Genomic DNA, 21,435 nt, shown 5'->3' with positions numbered 1-21,435 from the left:
CAGAGTGAGACTGCGTCCCAAAAACAAAGAAACAAACAAACAAAAATCCCACAAAATTGAAGTCCATAAAGATCACAAGAGCTGCCCAAGGTTACAGTTAGAAAGCCCCACGATTTTGTTAGTAAGATGGAGGCAGGGGGTGGACAGCAGGTAGTGTCTGTGATCCCAGTACCTCCCGACAGTGCACTGCATACCCTGGTGCACGGAGTCACTGACAACCTCAGTTCTTGGGGATGGTGGGGGCTCTGGGGTGGGCAAGCCCTTCAGGCAGTCCCTTCCAGCTGTGTAAGAGCATTTGGTCCTCAGAGAGGGGCCCAATCAGTGTGGGGATGGAGAGGACGTGGTATGAGAGGGAGTGAGGAAAATGGGGACAGCTGGCATTGGAAGCCACATGTCCCAGCACTAGGTCAGTAGCTGCTACAAATGGGTTTGGCACAGGTGGAGATGAAGGGGCTGGAGTAGATACTGGGGTGTTAGGGAGCCCAAGTGGGGACAGTGGGCTGTGAGCAGGCTGGGCTGGAGAAGCAGCACCAGGCTGGGGCCTGATTCACTTCAGCTGGAATCTGTCCGTGTGCACCCGCGAACCCTTTGAGTGGTATCCAAGCCAAAGCGTGACACTGGCTCCGTAGGCACATGCACAGCTGCTAGCCAGAGGGCAGGCATTATCCTGAAATACACGGTATGGCTGGGCACGGTGGGCCACGCCTATAGTCCCAGCACTTTGGGAGGCCAAGGCAGGTGGATCACCTGAGGTCAGGAGTTCGAGACCAGCCTTGCCAACACTGTGAAACCCAGTATCTACTAAAAATACAAAAAAAAAAAAAATTAGCTGGGTGTGGTGGTGTGCGCCTGTAGTTCCAGCTACTTGGGAGGCTGAGGCAGGAGGATTTCTTGAACCCAGGAGGTGGAGGCTGCAGTGAACCGAGATTGTGCCACTGCACTCCAGCCTGGGTGACAGAGAGAGACTCCATCTCAAAAAAAAAAAAGTTCAATGGCTTTGAAACCCTTTGCCTTATCACAAGAAATTTCTATAATAGCTCTTAAACTCTTTAAAGATAATTTCTGGGTTGATGGGTATGGTGGTTTACACCTATAATCCCAGCATTTTGGTAGGCCCAGACAGGAGGATTGCTTGAGGTCAGGAGTTCAAGGCCAGTTTGGGCAACATAGCAAGACCCTGTCTCTACAAAAAAAATTTAAAAATCAGCCTTGCCTGTACTCCTAGCTGGTCAGAGGGCTGAGGCAGGAGGATCGCTTGAGCCCAGGAGTTCGAGGTTACAGTGAGCTATGATTGTGTTACTGCTCTCCAGCCTGGGTGACAGAGCAAGACCCCCATCTCAAAACAAAGAGGTAATTTCAACTGCTGTAAACTTGTGAAGAGTGGGAAAAATTGTGGGGTTTTTTTGTTGTTGTTTTTTGTCGGTTTTTTTTTTTTTTTTTCGAGACGGAGTTTCGCTCTTGTTGCCCAGGCTGGAGTGCAAAGACGCGATCTCGGCTCACTGCAACCTCCGCCTCTCGGGTTCAAGCAATTCTCCTGTCTCAGGCTCCCGAGTAGCTGGGATTACGGGCACCTGCCACCACGCCTGGCTGATTTTTGTATTTTTAATAGAGATGGGGTTTCATCATATTGGTCAGGCTGGTCTCAAACTCCTGACCTCAGGTGATCTGCCCACCTCGGCCTCCCAAAGTGCTGGGATTACAGGCTTGAGCCACCACACCCGGCCGGGAAAAACTGTTTTTAAATGTTTCTTTCCTATTTAGTCCAAATTTCTCACCGATGGCAGTTATCAAGAACTTGAATAGATCATCATTCAAAAATCTTCACTGGTGATTATTTATAGCCATTTCAAGCATATGAAAAAAGAATGTTTAAGAAAGCCCGTGTCCGTGCTACCTTTGCCATCCTCGCTGCAGAGCAGTGCCTCCTATCAGGCAGCCACTGGCCACATGTGGCTGCAGAGCATTTGAACTGTGGCTACTCCAAACTGGAATGTGCTAGGTATGTAAAATGCACACCAGATTTCGAAGATGTAGTAAGAAAGCAAGAATGTAAAATAGCTCATTCATAATTTTATATTGATGACAGGTTGAAGTCATAATAGTGTGGATATATTAGTTTAAATAAAATCCATTATAAAAAAATTTTAAAGTTATGTTCATGGAAGCAAGCTCAGGTTTCTCATTAAAATTTTGAAAATATTTTATTTGGAAAATTTCACACAAATTCAGTAAATGTAATATGTTCTCTAATTACATTATTTTCATTTTTATAATTCTTTACTCTAAAGAAAACATAATTACTTTTTCCATCAAGCTCCACATAGATGTCCCCAGGTCCCTCCCCCAACCCCTCCAGTTTACTTAAGTGTGTCATTAAAAAATGGACATTTCTTATGAGTGTGATGACATGAAATAGTTTCCAGAAAGGTATTTTTGAGCATCTTTATGATTTGGAAAGGCATTTGGAGCATCTATTCATCCCGGGTGACCTGCTGGATTGTGGGAATATGGAGTTGTATATATTGTATATTGTGTTGCATGTGTATCAATAATTATGCAGACAGGCGCGGTGGCTCATGCCTGTAATCCCAGCACTTTGGGAGGTCGAGGTGGGCAGATCAATTGAGGTCAGGAGTTTGAGACCAGCCTGGCCAACATGGTGAAACCCCATCTCTACCAAAAATATAAAAATTAGCGGGGGGTCGTGGCATATGCCTGTAATCTCAGCTACTCGGGAGGCTGAGGCAGGAGAATTGCTTGAACCTGGGAGGCAGAGGTGCAGTGAGTTGAGATCCCGCCACTGCCCTCCAGCCTAGGTGACAGAGTGAGACTCCATCTCGAAAAAAAAAAAACATATATATATATATATATGCAAGGGAACTCTTGGTTGTTCCACTAAGGAGCTCCCAGCAACCTGCTCTGTGCGCTGCAGAATTTGTGGGTATCCCTGGGAAGCCTCGACCAGCCACAGAGCAGCAGCAGGCCAGGAGGTGTCAGTCTTAACAGAGTGACTTCTAGGAGAGGCAGGGCCCTTTGCTTTTTTGAGATTGTGTTTAAGTAGGGCCCTTTTCTGGCTCCTTATTGAATGTTTCCACTCTACTGGATTTTCTCTCTATTGTCCCGTAAACTCCCGAAGTCCTTGCTCAGCTACCAACATTTGTGTCGGGTTTCCTATAATCCATATGCCTGAGGCAAGGCGCGTCCAGAAAGCAGTGGCTGTGCTACCCGAGTGCTTGTAAACTCGATTATTGTTTATATGTATGACTTTGGCAACCCATTTAGTCCTCGTTACGGGCAAGCCTAAGGCCAAGACTGACTTTCTGTTTCCAACTTCACACTTCTGGGCTGAATCCTGCACACTCCATAAACAGCCTCTGCAACATGGGAAGCCACCTGCGTGTGCCCCTCCTTCACATAATTCAAGAGTTGCTGGCATTTTTTCAGCTCTTCTGGGATCAGGAACTCAGTCTTGTGGAGCCCAGGAGACTGTCCATTTGGAAAATCATCAGGGAGATCTGAAGGGGACAGATGTCAACATCAGGTCCCAGGCTATGGGATCACTTTCTGGACATGCAAATACACGATATGAAATCTGTTCAGGCCAGGCGTGGTGGCTCATGCCTGTAATCCCAGCACTTTGGGAGGCCAAGGCAGGCAAATCACTTGAGGCCAATTCGAGACCAGCCTGGGCAATATGGCGAAACCCTGTCTCTACTAAAAATACAAAAATTGGCCGGGTGTGGTGGCGTGTGCCTGTAATCCCGGCTACTTGGAAGGCTGAGGTGGGAGAATTGCTTGAACCCGGGAGGTAGAGGTTGCAGGGAGCGGAGATCACACCATTGCACTCCAGCCTGGGTGACAGAGCAAGACTGTCTCAAAAAAACAAACGAACAAACAAAAAACCAAAAAAACAAAAAAAATATGCGATCTGTTCAGATTAATATTGTTTTTTCAAATTCTGTGTGGATTTGGGCCTTCTCTGTGATGTAATTTTGTGATGTAATTCTTCATCTTTGCCCAAAAATACCTACATAATTGTGCCTGAAGCAACCAGTATACAAGGGTAAGTGGAATACATTGCTATAAAAACTATGTCTATGTGTGAGCTGGGCACAGTGGTGCATGTCTGTAGTCCCAGCTACTCTGGAGTCTGAGGCTGGGGGATCCTTTGAGTCCAGGAGTTAGAAGTCAGCCTGGGCAACATAGCAAGACCCTGTCTCCAAAAAATCTCCGAACTGTTTCTGTGTGTGGATGTACAGTGGAAGGAGTGTAGTTATGAAAAGTGTTGTATTGAGATGACAGAGGTCATCAGTGTTATTTACTGTTGAGTTGTTTAAATATTAAATATTCAAACCTTAAAAACTGTTCAGTTATTTAAAATGCATGCTTAAAATGTTTATTTTTTTGTTTGCTTGTTTTTGGTTTTTTTTTTTTGAGACGGAGTCTCGCTCTGTCACCCAGGCTGGAGTGCAGTGGCGCAATCTCGGCTCACTGCAAGCTCCGCCTCCCGGGTTCACGCCATTCTCCTGCCTCAGCCTCTCCGAGTAGCTGGGACTACAGGCGCCCGCCACCACGCCCGGCTAATTTTTTGTATTTTTAGTAGAGACGGGGTTTCACCGTGGTCTCGATCTCCTGACCTCGTGATCCGCCCACCTCGGCCTCCCAAAGTGCTGGGATTACAAGCGTGAGCCACCGCGCCCGGCCTACTTAAAATGTTTAAGGGGATAAACTGATAAAGTCCTTTGAAGAAAGCCTGTTAAAAGAATTTCTGCCATTAAAATGTCCAACAATAGTGGCAGGCATGATGGTTCACGCCTATAATCCCAGCATTTTGGGAGGCCGAAGCAGGTGGATCACTTGAGCTCAGGAGTTCAAGACCAGCCTGGGCAACATAGTGAAACCCCATCTCTACCAAAAATACAAAAATTAGCCGGGTGTGGGGGTACGCATCTGTGGGCCCAACCACTCAGGAGGATGAGGTGGGAGGATCACTTGAGCTGGGGAGGTGGAGGTTGCAGCAAGCTGAGATCATGCTACTGCATTCCAGCCTGGGTGACAGAGTGAGACTCCATCTCAAAAAAATAAAATAAAATAAAATAAAAGTCCAACAATAGCAGAATGATGAAGTAGATTACAGTATTAATGCATTATCATTTATTGTACACTTACTCTGTACTAGGTACAGGCTAACTACTAGGCTAAGTTGTTTTTTTTTTTTTGAGACCGAGTGTCGCTGTGTCACCCAAGCTAGAGTGCAGTGGCGCGATCTCGGCTCACTGCAACCTCTGCCTCTTGGGTTCAAGCGATTCTCCTGTCTTGCCCTCTCGAGGAGCTGGGACTACAGGCATGTGCCACCACACCCTGCTGATATTTTTTATTTTTAGTAGAGACGGGTTTCACCATGTTAGCCAGGATGGTCTTGATCTCCTGACCTCATGATCCACCCACCTCGGCCTCCCAAAGTGCTGGGATTACAGGCGTGAGCCACTGCACCCGGCAGTGTTTTGTTTTTTTATTTTATTTTTTTTTTTGAGACAGTGTCTTATTCTGTCACCCAGGCTGGAATGCAGTGGCACAATCACAGCTCACTGCAGCCACCACCTCCTGATCTCAAGCAATCCTCCCACCTCAGCCTCCCAAGTAGCTGGGACTACAGGCACGTGTCACCACAACCCGGCTAATTTTTGTATTGTTTTGTAGAGATGGGGTTTCACCATGTTGCCCAGGCTGGTCTTGAACTCCTGGGCTCAAGCAATATGCTTGCCTTGGCCTTCCAAACTGCTGGGATTACAGGCATGAGCCACCATACCTGGCCAGTCTATGTGTTTTATATGCATTATTTCATTTTTTTAACGTTCAAAATAACCCCAAAGAATATAACTATTGTCATTATCATTTTCATTTTATTGATACAAAAACCAGGGCATAGACACATTAAGTAACTCAGTAAAGACCTCATAGCTAGCTAGTGGCAGAGATGGGATTTGAACCCAAGATTATTTGGGTCCTACACCCAAGTGTTAACCACTCGGTTACCAAGCCACACACTACCACACAGCCACAGGAGGTTTTCATAGCCATGAACACTATCGGTGGAGCTATGATGGTTAGAAATTTAAAAGGAAGGCAATTTGACACAATTAAAAATGCACATACAAGGCTAGGCACAGTGGCTCATGCCTGTAATCTCAGCACTTTTGGAGTCTGAGGTGGAAGGATCACTTGAGCCCAGGAGTTTGTGACCACCCTGGACAACATAGTGAGACATCATCTCTATCTTTATAAAAAATAAAATTAGTCAAGTGTGGTGGTGCACACCTGTAGTCTCAGCTACTTGGGAGGCTGAGGTGGGAGGATCACTTGAGCCTAGGAAGTTAAGGCTGCAGTAAGCTGAGATTAAGCCACTGCACTCCAGCCTGGGCAACAGAGTGAGACCCTGTCTCAAAAAATAAATAAAATGCACATACCAATTATCACACAAGTTCACTTCTAGGACACTGTGATGGTTAATTTCATGTGTTAATTTGACTGGGCTAAGGGATGTCCAGCTAGCTGGTTAAACATGACTTCTGAGTGTGTCTTTAAGGGCGTTTCCACAAGAGATGAGCATTTGATTCACTGGCCTAACTAAAGAAGATCCACCATCACCTGTGTGGATGGGCATCATCCAATCCACTGAGGGCCCAGAGGAAACAAAAAGGTGGAGGGAGGCTGAACTCATTCTGGCTTCTGGCGCTGGGACATCCATCTTCCCCTGCCCTTGGACATCAGAACACCTGGTGTGCCGGGTGTGGTGGCTCACGCTTGTAATCCTAGCACTTTGGGAGGCCGAGGCGGGCGGATCACGAGGTCAGGAGATCGAGACCACGGTGAAACCCCATCTCTACTAAAAATACAAAAAAAAATTAGCCGGGCGTGGTGGCGGGCGCCTGCAGTCCCAGCTACTCGGAGAGGCTGAGGCAGGAGAATGGCGTGAACCCGGGAGGCAGAGCTTGCAGTGAGTGGAGATGCGCCACTGCACTCCAGCCTGGGCGACAGAGCAAGACTCCGTCTCAAAAAAAAAAAAAAAAGAACACCTGGTTCTTGGGCCATCAGACTCTGGGACTTACACCAATGGTGCCTCTTCCACCTCTTGCTCAGGGTTTTGGCCTTGGACTGGGAGTTTCACCATTAGTTGCCCTGGTTTTCAGGCTCCCACACTGAGACTGAGCTATGCCACCTGCTTTCCTGGGTCTCTACCTGCTTTCCTGGTCTCCAGCTGCAGACAGCAGATGGTGGGACGCCTTGGCCTCCATAATCAAGTGAGCCATTCCCATCACACATCTCCTCTTTTATCTATATCTGTAGCTCCTATCAGTTCTCCTTCTGTGGAGAACCCTAACTAATATAGGCACCATCCAAGAGAAATGAATCTATAGATGCAATATTTGGCAGCTCTTTCTCTTTTTTTTTTTTTGAGATAGGGTCTCACTCTGTCACACAGGCTGGAGCCCAGTGGCCCGATCTCGGTTCACTGCAGCTGAAGCGATCTGCCCACTTCAACATCCCGAGTAGCTGGGATTATAGGTGCCCACACCAAGCTAAGTTTTGGGTTTTTTTTTTTTTTGTAGAGACAGGGACTCATCCTGTTGCCCAGGCTAGTCTCAAACTCCTGACCTCAAGTGATCCGCCTGCCTTAGCCTCCCAAAGTGCTAGGATTACAGGTGTGAGCCCTGCACCTGGCCTTGGCAGCTTTCTTAAAGTGCAGTGGATCCCTATGTGCTGAGAAGAAAATAGCTCCAAGATATATGGAAAAGCTAGTTGTAGAACCTTTTTTTTTTGAGACAGAGTCTCACTCTGTCGCCAAGGCTAGAGAGCAGTGGTGTGATCTCGACATCTCGGCTCACTGCAACCTCTGCCTCCCGGGTTCAAGTGATTCTCCTGCCTCAGTCTCCTTAGTAGCTGGGATTACAGGCGCCAGCCGCCACACCCGGCTAATTTTTGTATTTTTAGTAGAGACCGGGTTTCGCCAGGTTGGCCAGCCTGTTCTCGAATTCCTGACTTCAGGTGATCCACCCACCTCGGCCTCCCAAAGTGCTGGGATTACAGGTGTGAGTCACCATGACTGGCCAGAACCATTTTTAAAAGCTGTTTTGTATGAATATAGAGAAAGGTCTGCGGCCAGGCACGGTGGCTCATGCCTGTAATCCCAACACTTTAGGAGGCCTAGACGGGGGGATCAATTGAGGTCAGGAGTTTGAGACCAGCCTGGCCGCCATGATGAAACCCCGTCTCTACTAAAAATATAAAAATTAGCCTGGCATTGAGGTGCACACCTGTAATACCAGCTACTCAGGAGGCTGAGGCAGGAGAATTGCTTGAACCTGGGAGGCGGAGGTTGCAGTGAGCTGAGATCCGGCCACTGCACTCTAGCCTGAGCAACGGAGCGACATTTCATCTCAAAAAAAAAAAAAGGTCTGCAAGGATAAAAACTAAACTGTTAAAAGAACTGTTAAAAGTGGTTCTCCCTGAGGCATGAGGGGAAAAAGAATTAAAGTGAAAAATTTTACTTTTTTCTTTACATATTTCTGAATTTTTAAAATAGTAAGTATGTATTACTTTTATAATAAAAAACAAATATGGAAAACAATGTTTTCAACCAATTTTAATGATATGGGCAAATACTGTAACAGGTGAAAAAAATTAGAGCGTGAATTGATGTGTACAGTATGAGCTCAGCTACAGAAAAATGCATTTAAAATCCAGGAAGGAAATATATCAAAATGTTAATAGGGATTGCCTCTGGGTGGCAGGATTATAGGTGGGTTTTTTTTTCTGCTTTTACTCTTCTATACTTTCTAAATGTGCCTTATTATTTGTATAATTAGGAAAAAATTAAGTTGATCTGCGAAAGGTTCATGGCAGGTTGTAAAACACAGGCAGCTGAGGCCGGTTTCAACTGCGGGTCGTTGCTCCCCACACCGGGGGACGTGACGGCCCAATATTGTTAACCAGCAAAGGAAAATTTCCTAATTGCAATTTTCCTAATTGCAGGTGAGGAGAAAACACCGTTTGTCTCCATTTTGCTTTTCTGATTAGATTGCAAGAGACGACAGGGGAGAGAGATACCAAGCGAACAAAGTTCTCCTGGTAAGGAGGAGCCCCCCAAAAGAGAACAGTATCAGGTTGTGAAGGTGAGAACACCAGGCCCCCTGCCAAGAGGCTCCCCATCTTGAAGTGTCCATGATGAGCTTTCAGGGGAATTTGGGGATCGCTGTGGCTCTAATAGTTTCTGCATTCTATAGTCGAGCTACTGGGCCCAGAGGGCAGCAGCAGGGCCCAGGCAGCATTATTGGGGGGTGCAAGGGAAGGCAAGCACCATGACACAGTGGAGGCAGATTGCTGGCTGGAGGGTCTTGTGTGGTTTCCAGAGACTGGCCGTGATGCTCCATGACATGATGCCGAGGTTGGGCTCACAGTAGCTGTGGCAATGGGGAAAGGGGGTCACCCCTGCCCTTTCTTGATGTAACAGTCAAATAACAGCCTGGGAGACAGAGCACCCTGAAGCCCATTTTACCAGCACTTTGGAGGAACTTTGGAAATTATTCCATTATTCCTTCACTCATCCTGCTTTCATTCGGAGGATTCTCCTCTCAACACCACGCCCTGCAAGCCTTCCTTTGACATCAGTGCAGCCACTGTCTCCCAAATGAGGCCATTCCTGCTTCCTCGAAGACCCAGGAATGATCTCTTTGAGGGAGTTTTTGCTTTTATGGACTGAATGGCTGCATTCTCCCCAAATTCATATGTTAAAGCTCGAATCCCTATGTGATGGTATTTGGTGGTGAAGCCTTTGGGAGGTAAGTCATAAGGGAGGAACCCTTATGAATGGGATTAGAGCCCTTATTGAGAAGATGCCATCAAAACTTACTACCAAGCTGCAGTAAACAAAACAGTGTGGTACTAGCATAAAGACAGACATAGAGACCAAGGGAATAGAATTAAGAGCCCCAAAAATAAGCCCCCACATACATAGTCCAATGATTTTTGACAAGGGTACCAGACCATTCAGTGGGGAAAGGACAATCTTCAATAAATAGTGCTGGGATAACTAGATATCCACATGCAAAAAAATGAAGTTGGAACCTTGCCTAACACCGTGTATTAAAATTGACTCAAAAGGGATCAAAGACCTAATTGTGAGACCTAAAACTATAAAACTCTTAGAAGAAAACATAGGATGCACATTGTATTTGGCAGTGATTTCCTGGATGAAGGCACAGGCAACAATAACAAAAAATAGGCACATTGGACTTCATGAAATTTTTAAAAATTGTGCATCAAAGGGAAATATCCACAGAGTAAAAGGGCAACCCACAGAATGGGAGAAGCTATTTGCAAATCATTTATCCGATAAGGGATTAATATTCAGAAAATATAGAGGACTTCTAAAACTCAACAACAAAAAAACAAGCAACCCTTGTGGGTAAAGGACTTGAGCAGACATGTTTCAGAGAAGATAATACAGATGGCCAATAAGCACATGAAAAGATGCTCAACATGACTAAACATTAGGAAAATACAGCTAGGCCAGTGGCTCACACCTGTAATCCCAGCACTTTGGGAGGCCAAGGTGGGTGGATCATTTGAGGTCAGGAGTTTGAAACCAACCTGGCCAACATGGCAAAACCCTGTCTCTACTAAAAATACAAAAATTAGCTGGGCGTGGTGGCAGGCGCCGGTAATCCCAGCTACTCAGGAGGCTGAGGCAGAAGAATCGCTTGAACCTGGGAGGCAGAGGTTGCAGTGAGCCCAGATCATGCCATTGTACTCCAGCCTGGGTGACAAGACTGAAACTCCATCTCAAAATAAATAAATAAATAAAATTCCTACAGTGCTTACCAGAGATCCTATCTTCAGTATGCCAAGTACAGCATCTGCAAGTGCTGATCATCGCTTGCTCACTGGTGGCCTAAAACCAAGACTCAGAGGCGGCCTGTGCTAAATAAGGTTGAGAAACCATTCCTTGGATCTTTCTTGATATCATTATACTCTGAATTAACCAAACCTACACTTTTCCTACCTTGGATTTCTTGTTTGTGATAAGACGAACTCCTTATTGATTCAACTACTTTTAATTGGGTCTTCTGTTACTTCAAGCTAAAATCATCCTAACTTACACAAGTGGTAAGGTTACAGAGTTTTTTCCTTAAGTCTACCTTATATTCCAGTTCGGTCAGAGCAAAAAACCAAAAGATGTGCCTTATAGAAGAAAAGTGGATTGCCATAAGCCTAACAAAGTGGTGATTTCATTTACAGCCGCTATTCAGGATTTAGTCTCTTTTGTGAATCAAATAAACACCACTTCCGGCCTCTGTTTTGCAACTATTTAGTCTTTTTTCTCTCTTTCTAATCAGATAAGCAGAGAATACTGAGAATTGTTTTCTTTTACATGGTAAGGAAAGCAGTACACCTTCACAATCCAGTTCAGGGTTATGTCAACTTCTGGTTCTGTACTACAATGTCCTTCTTAGGAACCTTATTTGTCTCACTATCTCACAAGAAATATGCTTTTGTACTTCATTCATGACACAATGCTGACCAGGCCTAAAGAAAAGGAAGTAGCAACTTTCCTAGCTGTTTTGGAAGACACATGCATGGCAGAGAGTAGAGATATATTCCACAAAAACACAGTGGACTAATACCTCAGTAAATTTTGGGGGCACAGGGGCCTGTAGTCTGAGGCTATTGAGATAACTCCCCTAAAGCAAAAAACAAGTTGCATTCCCTTGCATTACCTTTCACTGAGAAAGAAGTAGAATGCTTGTTAAGCTTTTTGAATTTTGAAGGAAATATATAACAGATTTGGGTGTGCTACTCCGATCATTCACTGAGTGACCCAAAAGTTTCCAGTGTTGAGTGGGGCCCAGAGCAAGAGAAGCTCTCTAGCTGGTCCAGGCTGCAGAGAAAGCAGCTCTGTCACTTGGTCCATTGACCTAGTGGATCCAACACTTCTTGAAGTGTTTGAGATTGATTGCAATACTTTATGGAGTCTGTGGCAATCATAGAGGTGAGCTCTAGGATTCTGGAGAAAAGTACACCTCTTTCAACAAGTAATTATTCTCCTTTTGAGAATCAGCTCTTGGCTTACGTGCCTGTTTTTCTTCAGATGCCTTTCTTGCTCTTCTCCTGCCCTACTCTGACATACAGAAGGGCTGATCCCTGGAGCAGTTTCCCTGCCTCTTGGGTCAGCTGAATTCTGGCTGGGTTTAACCAATGAGAGACACTGTTGGGAGATTGGAAGAAAACTCATTTGCTGCCTCAGGTGGTGTCTCTGGCAGCAAATGAGTTTCCTCCATGGCATCAGCTTCCACTAGGTAACCTTGGGTTCCAGTAACCCCACTTCTTGCCTTTGTTCCTCCACCTAGGGACAGTAGTGGCTTCCTGTTACTGCTAATCTCTGGATTGTTTGGCTTCCCAACTCTTCCATCATGTGAGTAATCAAGTCCCTGCATTAAATTCTCTCTATTGAAAGTACCTTAAGTGGTTTCTGTTTTTCTGGTTAGACCTTCAGGATATAACCAGAAAAGGATGTTACTGATACTTTATTGGTTTAGTGTGGTCCCAGTAAACGGAACCTTAAGATGGGAATAGTCAAGATTTATTCTGTGCAATTTGCTTATCCTGTTTCTTACTATGACCCCCTGGAGTGCCAAGTACTGTTAGGTCTTTAATTTACATACATATAACCTGGGGATCTTATTAAAATGTTGATTTGAATTCAAGTAAGTCTTAGGATTTAGAGCCTGCATCTCTTTTGTTTCTTAATATTATTTTAAATTGAAAATCATAATTACATACATTTATGAGATACAATATTATGTTTTGATATGTGCATAAATGTGCAATGATTAAATCAAGCTAATCAACACATCTGCTGCCTCACTTACTTTTCCTTTTTTGTGGTAAGACATTTGAAATGTACTCACCTATTTTTTTTTTTTTTTTTTGAGATGGAGTCTGGCTCTGTTGCCCAGGCTGGAGTGCAGTGGCGCAATCTCAGCTCACTGCAACCTCCACCTCCTGGGTTCAAGCAATTCTCCTACCTCAGCCTCCTGAGTAGCTGGGATTAAGGCACCCACCACCACGCCTGGCTAATTTTTGTATTTTTAGTAGAGTCAGGGTTTCACCATCTTGGCCAGGCTGGTCTTGAACTCCTGGCCTCACGATCCACCCATCTTGGCCTCCCAAAGTGTTGGGATTACAGGCATGAGCCACCATGCCTGGCCTCTCCTAGCTGTTTTGAAATATATGATACATTATTATTGGCAATAGTCAGTCTGCTGTGCAACAGATCTCAAAAACTTATTCCTCTTGTCAAATTGAAACATATAAGTGAAATCATGCAGTATTGGTCTTTCTGTGCCTGGTTTATTTCACTTTGCGTGCTGTCCTCCAGGATTCATCCATGTTGTCACAAATGACAGGATTTCATTCTTTTTTTAGGGCTGAATGATGTTCCATTGTATATACACTCTAGTATCCTTTAATAGCTTAGAGGCAGTTGTCCTCTGCAGCACCACCACTAAGAAAGAGGCATAACACTAAGTGGAACTCTATGGTTCTTAGCGGCAACATAATTTCACATTTACATACACTGTTTTGACACATTTGTTGAGTAGGGAAACCAGCCATCCAGTGGTGGGGTGACTGACTCCTTTATTATGGCATCTAGAATTGTCATGCTTGAGAATTTACTTATTTAAATACATTTTATCTTTATTTTTTAGAAATTATTAATTTCCCCTTTATTATACAGTTAGGAATAGAGATAGAGAGATGGATAAATAGATCTTAAAATTTATGTATGTAGTTAGGATGTTTTACCTCTGAATTTCATTCAGAGTAGTAAAGGGGATATTACAAAATATTTGTTTTACAAAGAGGCTTTGGGATGGGAATAGAAATCCTGGACCAGAAGTGGATGTGGCACCAATGAGACTCCAGGTTACTTCCCTTTGAAGGTAATGCATACATTTTTTTTTTTTTTTGAGACGGAGTCTCGCTCTGTCGCCCAGGCTGGAGTGCAGTGGCGCAGTCTCGGCTCACTGCAAGCTCCGCCTCCCGGGTTCACGCCATTCTCCTGCCTCAGCCTCTCCGAGTAGCTGGGACTACAGGCGCCCGCCACCACGCCCGGCTAATTTTTTTGTATTTTTAGTAGAGACGGGGTTTCACCGTGGTCTCGATCTCCTGACCTTGTGATCCGCCCGCCTCGGCCTCCCAAAGTGCTGGGATTACAAGCGTGAGCCACCGCGCCCGGCAATGCATACATTTTTTTTGAGTTGGAGTCTCGCTCTGTCACCCAGGCTGGAGTGCAATGGTGAGATCTCGGCTCACTGCAGCCTTTGCCTCCCAGGTTCCAGTGATTCCCCTGCCTCAGTCTCCTGAGTAGCTGGAATTACAGGCATGCGCCACCATGCCTGGCTAATTTTTGTGTTTTTAGTAGAGATGGGGTTTCACATGTTGGCCAGGCCAGTCTCGAACTCCTGACCTCAGGTGATTCGCTTACCTCAGCCTCCCAAAGTGCTGGAATTACAGGTGTGAGCCACTGTGCTCAGCCCACTTCTGATTATGCAAAGGATTGTATCTTTGTATCAGTGACAACATTTTCATTTTTGAAGTATGAAAATGGGGAAAATTGTTTACATTGTCAAGCAGCCAGAGATGTGGGCTCTGGTGGGCATCTGTCATTCTTTTCATTGCCCAGCTCCTGAACACCCCATCTCTGGGTCCTGGGCATTCCTCGCCTCATGAGTCTAAGGACAGGCAGAGACTGCCTTCCACTGCAGAAGCTAGAAGGTCCAGACGCTGCCTTCCCAGCCTCCCGGCAGCTGGGTGTGGACTCCTGTCCTAGGCACACACAGAGCAGATGCACCTGCCCTGGACTTTGAGTGAGGATCTGATTGTCCTTCCCTGGGTAAGGAGGGAAGTCCTTATCGAGCAGGTGATATTTCAGCTGAGCTTTGAAGGAGAAATAGAAACTCATCAAGTTGGGAGGTTGGAGTGAGCAGTAGGTGGGTTAGAGGGTTGGGGGGGGGGGCAGGTATTCCAGGTGTGGCAAAGGAAAAAGTATAAACATATTTTAAAGTAGGCAAAATGCTATTAATTTTACTCATGGATATTGGGGTGTAAGGACCCTGAAAAAAGGATCAGATCTAGGTTCTTTGTATGGCCTTGGGCAAGTTTCTCAACCTCTGGGCTTAGTTTCCTTACTTGTAAAAAGGAACTACTCCTAGTAATGTGCCAACCTCACAAAGTTTTTGTGGGATCAAATGAAAATGAAAGTAAAAATACTTTCTTTTTTTTTGAGATGGAGTCTCACTCTGTCGCCCAGGCTGGAGTGCAGTGGCGTGATCTTGGCTCACGGCAAGCTTCACCTCCTGGGTTCATGCCATTCTCCTGCCTCAGCCTCTCGAGTAGCTGGGACTGCAGGCGCCTGTCACCACACCCAGCTAATTTTTTCTATTTTTAGTAGAGATGGGATTTCTCTATGTTAGCCAGGATGGTCTCGATCTCCTGACCTCATGATCCACCAGCCTCAGCCTCCCAACATGCTGGGATTACAGGCGTGAGCCACCTCGCCCGGCCAAAAGTAAAAATGCTTTTAAGTGAAAAAGCCTATTAGCCAGGCGTGGTGTGTGCCTGTAATCCCAGCTACTCAGGAGGCTGAGATGGGAGAGTGGCTTGAACCCAGGAGGCTGAGACTGCAGTGAGCCAAGACTGTGCCACTGCACTCCAGCCTGGGTGACAGAGTAAGACCCCCACCTCAAAAAAAAAAAAAAGAAAAGAAAAGAAACAGCCTAAACAAAAATTAATAACTATGAATAATTGGCATGGGGTTGTGAGAGCAAAACCAAAATAGAGGGCACAAAGTCCAGGCTGAGAGAGGTTGGAAGAGAATTAAGAGTTTGGGAAGGAATTTGTCAGATAAAAAACCGACTTTTCTGGAAAGCAGAAAATATGGGCCTCGGAGGGTCAGGGTAGGTTGGGGGAGGTGGTCAGGAAGCTTTTCACACCTAGCCAGCCGTCAGGTGTCAGAAGGAGCAGAGAGATGTAGCTAGAGAAGTGAGGTGCCTGGGCTGGGCACGGTGGCTCACGCCTGTAATCCCAGCACTTCGGGAAGCTGAGGCAGGCAGATTGTCTGAGCTCAGGAGTTTGAGATGAGCCTGGACCACATGGCAAAACCCCGTCTCTATTAAAAATACAAAAAAAATTAGCCGGGCATGGTGGTGCGTGCCTGGTAGTCCCAGCTACTTGGGAGGCTGAGGCAGGAGAATTGCTTGAACCCAGGAGGTGGAGGTTGCAATGAGCCGAGATCACACCACCGCACTCCAGCCTGGGTGACACAGCAAGACTGTCTCGAAATTAAAAAAAAATTAAAAATTAAAAGGGAAGAGCCTCATGCTTCCCCTCTCCTGAGGCAGGGTTCATCCTACATGTCCCCACAGTTCTTGTCCAGTCACCCCAACTGCTTTGTGGGGTGGTCCCAACCTTTCAGTCACTCTTGCTACAAATGCCTTTTGTTATTTGTTTTCTCTATCTAGCCAATGTCTTCTCTCACATTTTGAGTCTAAATTTTCATCTCAGAAAGTAATTCTAACTTCATCTGGGGGAGCTCTGCCAACTCTCCCATGCAGAATGTGACATATGGCCATAAATGACCTGTCAGCCTTGTGCAGAGGAGGAGCTTAATGCAGCTCTTGCAAATATTGTCACTTAGGTGCTCCTCAGGACCCTCAAGGTCAACAGGTCCTAAGAGAATTCGTCACTTTTGTTCATTAACACTCCTCCTCCTTTGTCTCTCTGTCTTGGGCGCCATCTTCCTAGTTACCTGGGCTCAAAATCAGAACTCATATTTGACACCACCTTCCTGTTTGTGTCCCAACCCAAACTTGTGACTGTGAGTAACTTGAAAGTCTTTGCCCTCAGGCATTTGGAGTACTGCAGAGGCCTGGCAGGAACTTGTGCTTCAGGCATCCAGGTTGCTGAGAGGGAAATGAATCGTTTAGCAAGGAAGCTCCGACCGCCTGCAGCACCTTCAGCCCAACGGGTGATGCTCTGAAAGCCGGGGATTCCTGAAGGTCTGCAAAAGCGCTCCTCATGGATGACAAGGACCCATTCCATCGCCTCTACAACGTCTCTGGGGCTCCTGTGCTGTTTGTTCCCCAGGCCCGTTTGCGTGCTCATCTTCACTTAGGCTCTGGCAGTGATTTCCCCATTTCTTCCTGTCCCCATACATATGGCCTCCATCATGAAGGTCCTCTCTCACACACACACCTAGCCACGCCCTTCTCAGACCTTTGGGAGGGACTGCATCCCACAGAATCAGGGTTGAGCCCTTCACCTGGCCCTCCAAACCATCACAGCCAGGCCACAGCCCTTTCTCCAGTCTTCCTTTCCATCCAGCTTTTCTTCTTCATTGCTGCCTCTCCTGCTGCAACCAAATTCACCTGTGCGGCTACTCTGCGATGAAAGAACCAGCCCATGTCACAAGCTCTGTCAATTTGATCAGTGTTGTCATTGTCCTGGGTCATCATATTGTTACTCTTACTACCATTCCAAACTATAAATAGTCTGCTAAGAAGAGCAAGACCAGGCCAGGCATGGTGGCTCACGCCTGTAATCCCAGCACTTTGGGAGGCTGAGGCAGGCGGATCACTTGAGGTCAGAAGTTCAAGACCAGCCTGGCCAACGTGGTGAAACCCCGTCTCTACTAAAAATACAGAAATTAGCTGGGCGTGGTGGCGGACGCCTGTAATCCCAGCTACTCCAGAGGCTGAGGCACGAGAATTGCTTGAACTTGAGAGGCAGAGGTTGCAGCCAAGATTGTGCCATTGCACTCCAGCCTGGGTGACAAGAGCGAAACTCCATCTGAAAAAAAAAGAATAGCAAGCCCATTAATGCTGAAAACAGAGCTGATGATTCAAATTGCATAAATTAATTGTAAAAGTGAGAGAAAGGACAGGGACCTGGTGACAGCATGTGGCCCTAAGCTGAAAGATGGCCTGCTCATCCCAGGAGGGCCCGGGGAGCTGGGAAGATGTGGGTAACGGCACGCCCCTGTCATGCTCCTGGGCCTTGTCCCCAGCCAAGCCACCCCACTGAGGGTGCCAGATCCACAATGTGAGGAGATACAACTTCACATGGAGTTTTCACACCTTGTGACTGGAAAAAGTTCTGGAGGCACATGCATTCTCCCCAGAGCTCTGGTGGATTCGAGCAGGCACTGATGTGAGAGGAAGGGAAATGGAGGAAACTAAATAGGTCACATCCTTGATCTCATCCCAGGTCTGGCCTCTCTGTGAACCCAGGCTTAGCCTTTGGGCTTTAGGGGAAAGTGTAGAAGAGGCAGGAGCTTGGCCGGGCATGGTGGCTCATGCCTGAAATCCCAGCACTTTGGGAGGCTGAGGCGGGCGGATCACAAGGTCAGGAGATCGAGACCATCCTGGCTAACATGGTGAAACCCCGTCTCTACTAAAAATATAAAAATTAGCCGGGCGTGGTGGCAGGTGCCTGTAGTCCCAGCTACTCAGGAGGCTGAGGCAGGAGAATGGCGTGAACTGGGGAGGCAGAGCTTGCAGTGAGCTGAGATCACACCACTGCACTCCAGCCTAGGTGACAGAGCCAGACTCCATCTCAAAAAAAAAAAAGAAAAGAAGAGGCAGGAGCTAGAGAAGGGGGGAGAAAAGGCCACTCACCCTAATGTAAGAGGCAGGCGGGTGATGCGCAGGATGCCCCCTGTAAATGGGAGAGGGGACAGCTTCAATGAGAGTGGCCCACTCTGGCCCTCCTCATCCTTCTTTCCTATGGCTTAAAATGAACCTGGGGCTTTGTTTTTCAAACAAAGAGAGCAACAGCGCAGGGGATGACAGTCTTTGAAAAAGTAGTTTGTTACTCACAGTTCCCATGAGGAAGGGGCACACCACACCACACAGGCTCACACAGGGCAGCACCAGGGTTGGTCAGGAGGCAGAGGCGGTAAGAGGGGAACATGGGCCGGAGCCTTTATGGGCTGAAGGGTTTATGGGGTGGAAACGTGGGCCAGAGTTTTGTGGGAAATCATGCACAAGGCAGGGTATGCAAGCTGAGCAGGCTCTGGATGAGATAGTTTGAATAATTTTGGTGGGCTCCAGGGGTGGTCTCTAGTTGTCTGCTACCTGGCCTTGGGGTGATTCAGACCAGAGGATAGTGTCCTGGACTGCAGGAGCCAGTCCTGATCAAAGGACACAGATCAAGAGTGTAGACTCAGAAGGAGCTAGTCTGGGCCGGGCTCAGTGGCTCACACCTGGAATCCCAACACTTTGGGAGGCCGAGGCAGGAGCATCGCTTGAGCCCAGGAATTTGAGACCAGCCTGGGTAACATAGCAAGACTTTATCTCTACTAAAAATTTTAAAAATTAGCCAAGCATGATGGTGCACACCTCTAGTCCCAGCTACTCAGGAGGCTGAGGTGGGAAGGTGGCTTGAGCCCAAGCAGCGGAGCCTGTAGTGAGCCATGATCGTGGCACTGCCACTCGAGCCTGGCAGGGTGAAGAGGTGGCTGGTTTGCATATGAAAGGCAGGCTTCTAGGTGAGTTGTCTGCTATTTCTAGGCATTAACTAGCCCTGGTATAAGAGCAGTCTCTCTCCAGGTTCACAAGGCCCCCATGATGTCAAAGCATCACAAAATACAGAGATAAAAAACATGAATAATATCTGCCAGAATGTGGCAAAGCATCCATGAATCTCTGCAGGATCTGCAACTTCTGTGTAAGCCCCACGCAATGATGTAGGGCCCAAGAGCCAAAATGGCAAAGTCACAGCAAGATGCTCCAGGTTCCCTCAACTCTGACGTCAGCTGGTGGAAACTTACACTGTCACCCTCTCCCAGGCTTCAATTTCACTTATCAGTGACCTTGGACTCCTCTGTGACCTTGGACAGGTTACTTCTCCCCTAGGGTTGTTTGGAGAATTAAAGAAATCTGTGCACAGAAGCTTCTCTACCCAGGCTTCTTGCTCTGAGCTGTATAACTCCTGCCTGAGATCCCTCTGGAGCTGACTAGGAAGGTCCTGACTCTAGCGGAGACCTTCATATGACCTGTGCCTGGGCCACATTCAATTAACTGTGGATACATCGTGAGGCCAAGAGAAGTGACTTTTTTTTTTTTTTTTTTTTTTTTTTTGAGACACAGTCTTGCTCTGTTGCCCAGGCTGGAGTGCAGTGGTGCAATCTCGGCTCACTTCAACCTCCACCTCCCTGATTCAAGGATTCTTGAGTTTCAGCCTCCTGAGTAGCTGGGGCTACAGGTGCACGCCACCAGGCCCAGCTAATTTTTGTTTCTTTTTTTGCGTTTTTGAGACAGGGTCTTGCTCTGTCACCCAGGTTGGAGTGCAATGGCGCCATCTCGGCTCACTGCAACCTCTGCCTCCTGAGTTTAAGCGATTCTCATGCCTTAGCCTCCCAAGTAGCTGAGTCTACAGATATGCGCCACCATGCCAGGCTAATTTTTGTATTTTTAGTAGAGATGAGATTTTGCCATGCTAGCCAGGCTGGTCTCGAACTCCTGGCTTCAAGTGATCTGCCCACCTTGGCCCCCCAAAGTGCTGGGATTACAGGCCAGAGCCACCATGTCTGGCCCTTAATTTTTTTTTTTTTTTTTTGTATTTTTAGTAGAGATGGGGTTTTGCCACGTTAGCCAGACTGGTCTTGAACTCCTGGCCTCAACTGATCCACCTGCCTCAGCCTCCCAAAGTACTGGGATTTCAGGGGTGAGCCACTGTGCCCAGCCAGAAGTGACTGTCTTAAGGAGACATTTCAGGGAAGAACAGGCAGATACTGGGGCAATGTCAAATCACCCCAAGCAGGTGAAAATGAACACCATTAACTGGGAGGGCTGGCTGGGCTAGGCAGTCATCACGAAGGACTGGAAGCGGGCTCTGAGGGCCTACGACACAGAGCTTACCCCAGAGTATGAGGTTTTTTCCAGTGCCACATGCTGAAGGCTGGCATCCCTCGGCTGGTCCACAGACCTGCTGTAGCCCTAATACTGAAATTAGGGATATACAGTAAAAACACAACAAAGACAATGTTTTTAGTTCTGTTAGGCCCAGGATGAGAAATAAATTCACAACCTCAAAGGAAAATGGAAATGTCACATCCTTTTCAAGTTCCTAGTAGTATCTGTACATTACAAACTAGAGAACGGACTATTCATTTACTTTGAAAATGGACTTTTTGGCCGGGCGCGGTGGCTCACGCCTGTAATCCCAGCACTTTGGGAGGCTGAGGCGGGCGGATCACAAGGTCAGGAGATCGAGACCATCCTGGCTAACACGGTGAAACCCCGTCTCTACTAAAAATACAAAAAATTAGCTGGGACTCCAGGCGCCTGCCACCTCGCCCAGCTAATTTTTTGT

This window comes from Hylobates moloch, unplaced genomic scaffold (assembly GCF_009828535.3).
Source record: "Hylobates moloch isolate HMO894 unplaced genomic scaffold, HMol_V3 SCAFFOLD_1, whole genome shotgun sequence".
NCBI classification, from domain to species: Eukaryota; Metazoa; Chordata; class Mammalia; order Primates; family Hylobatidae; genus Hylobates; species Hylobates moloch.
The sequence above is the reverse complement of the archived record's forward strand: the minus strand, read 5'-3'. Positions refer to the sequence as shown.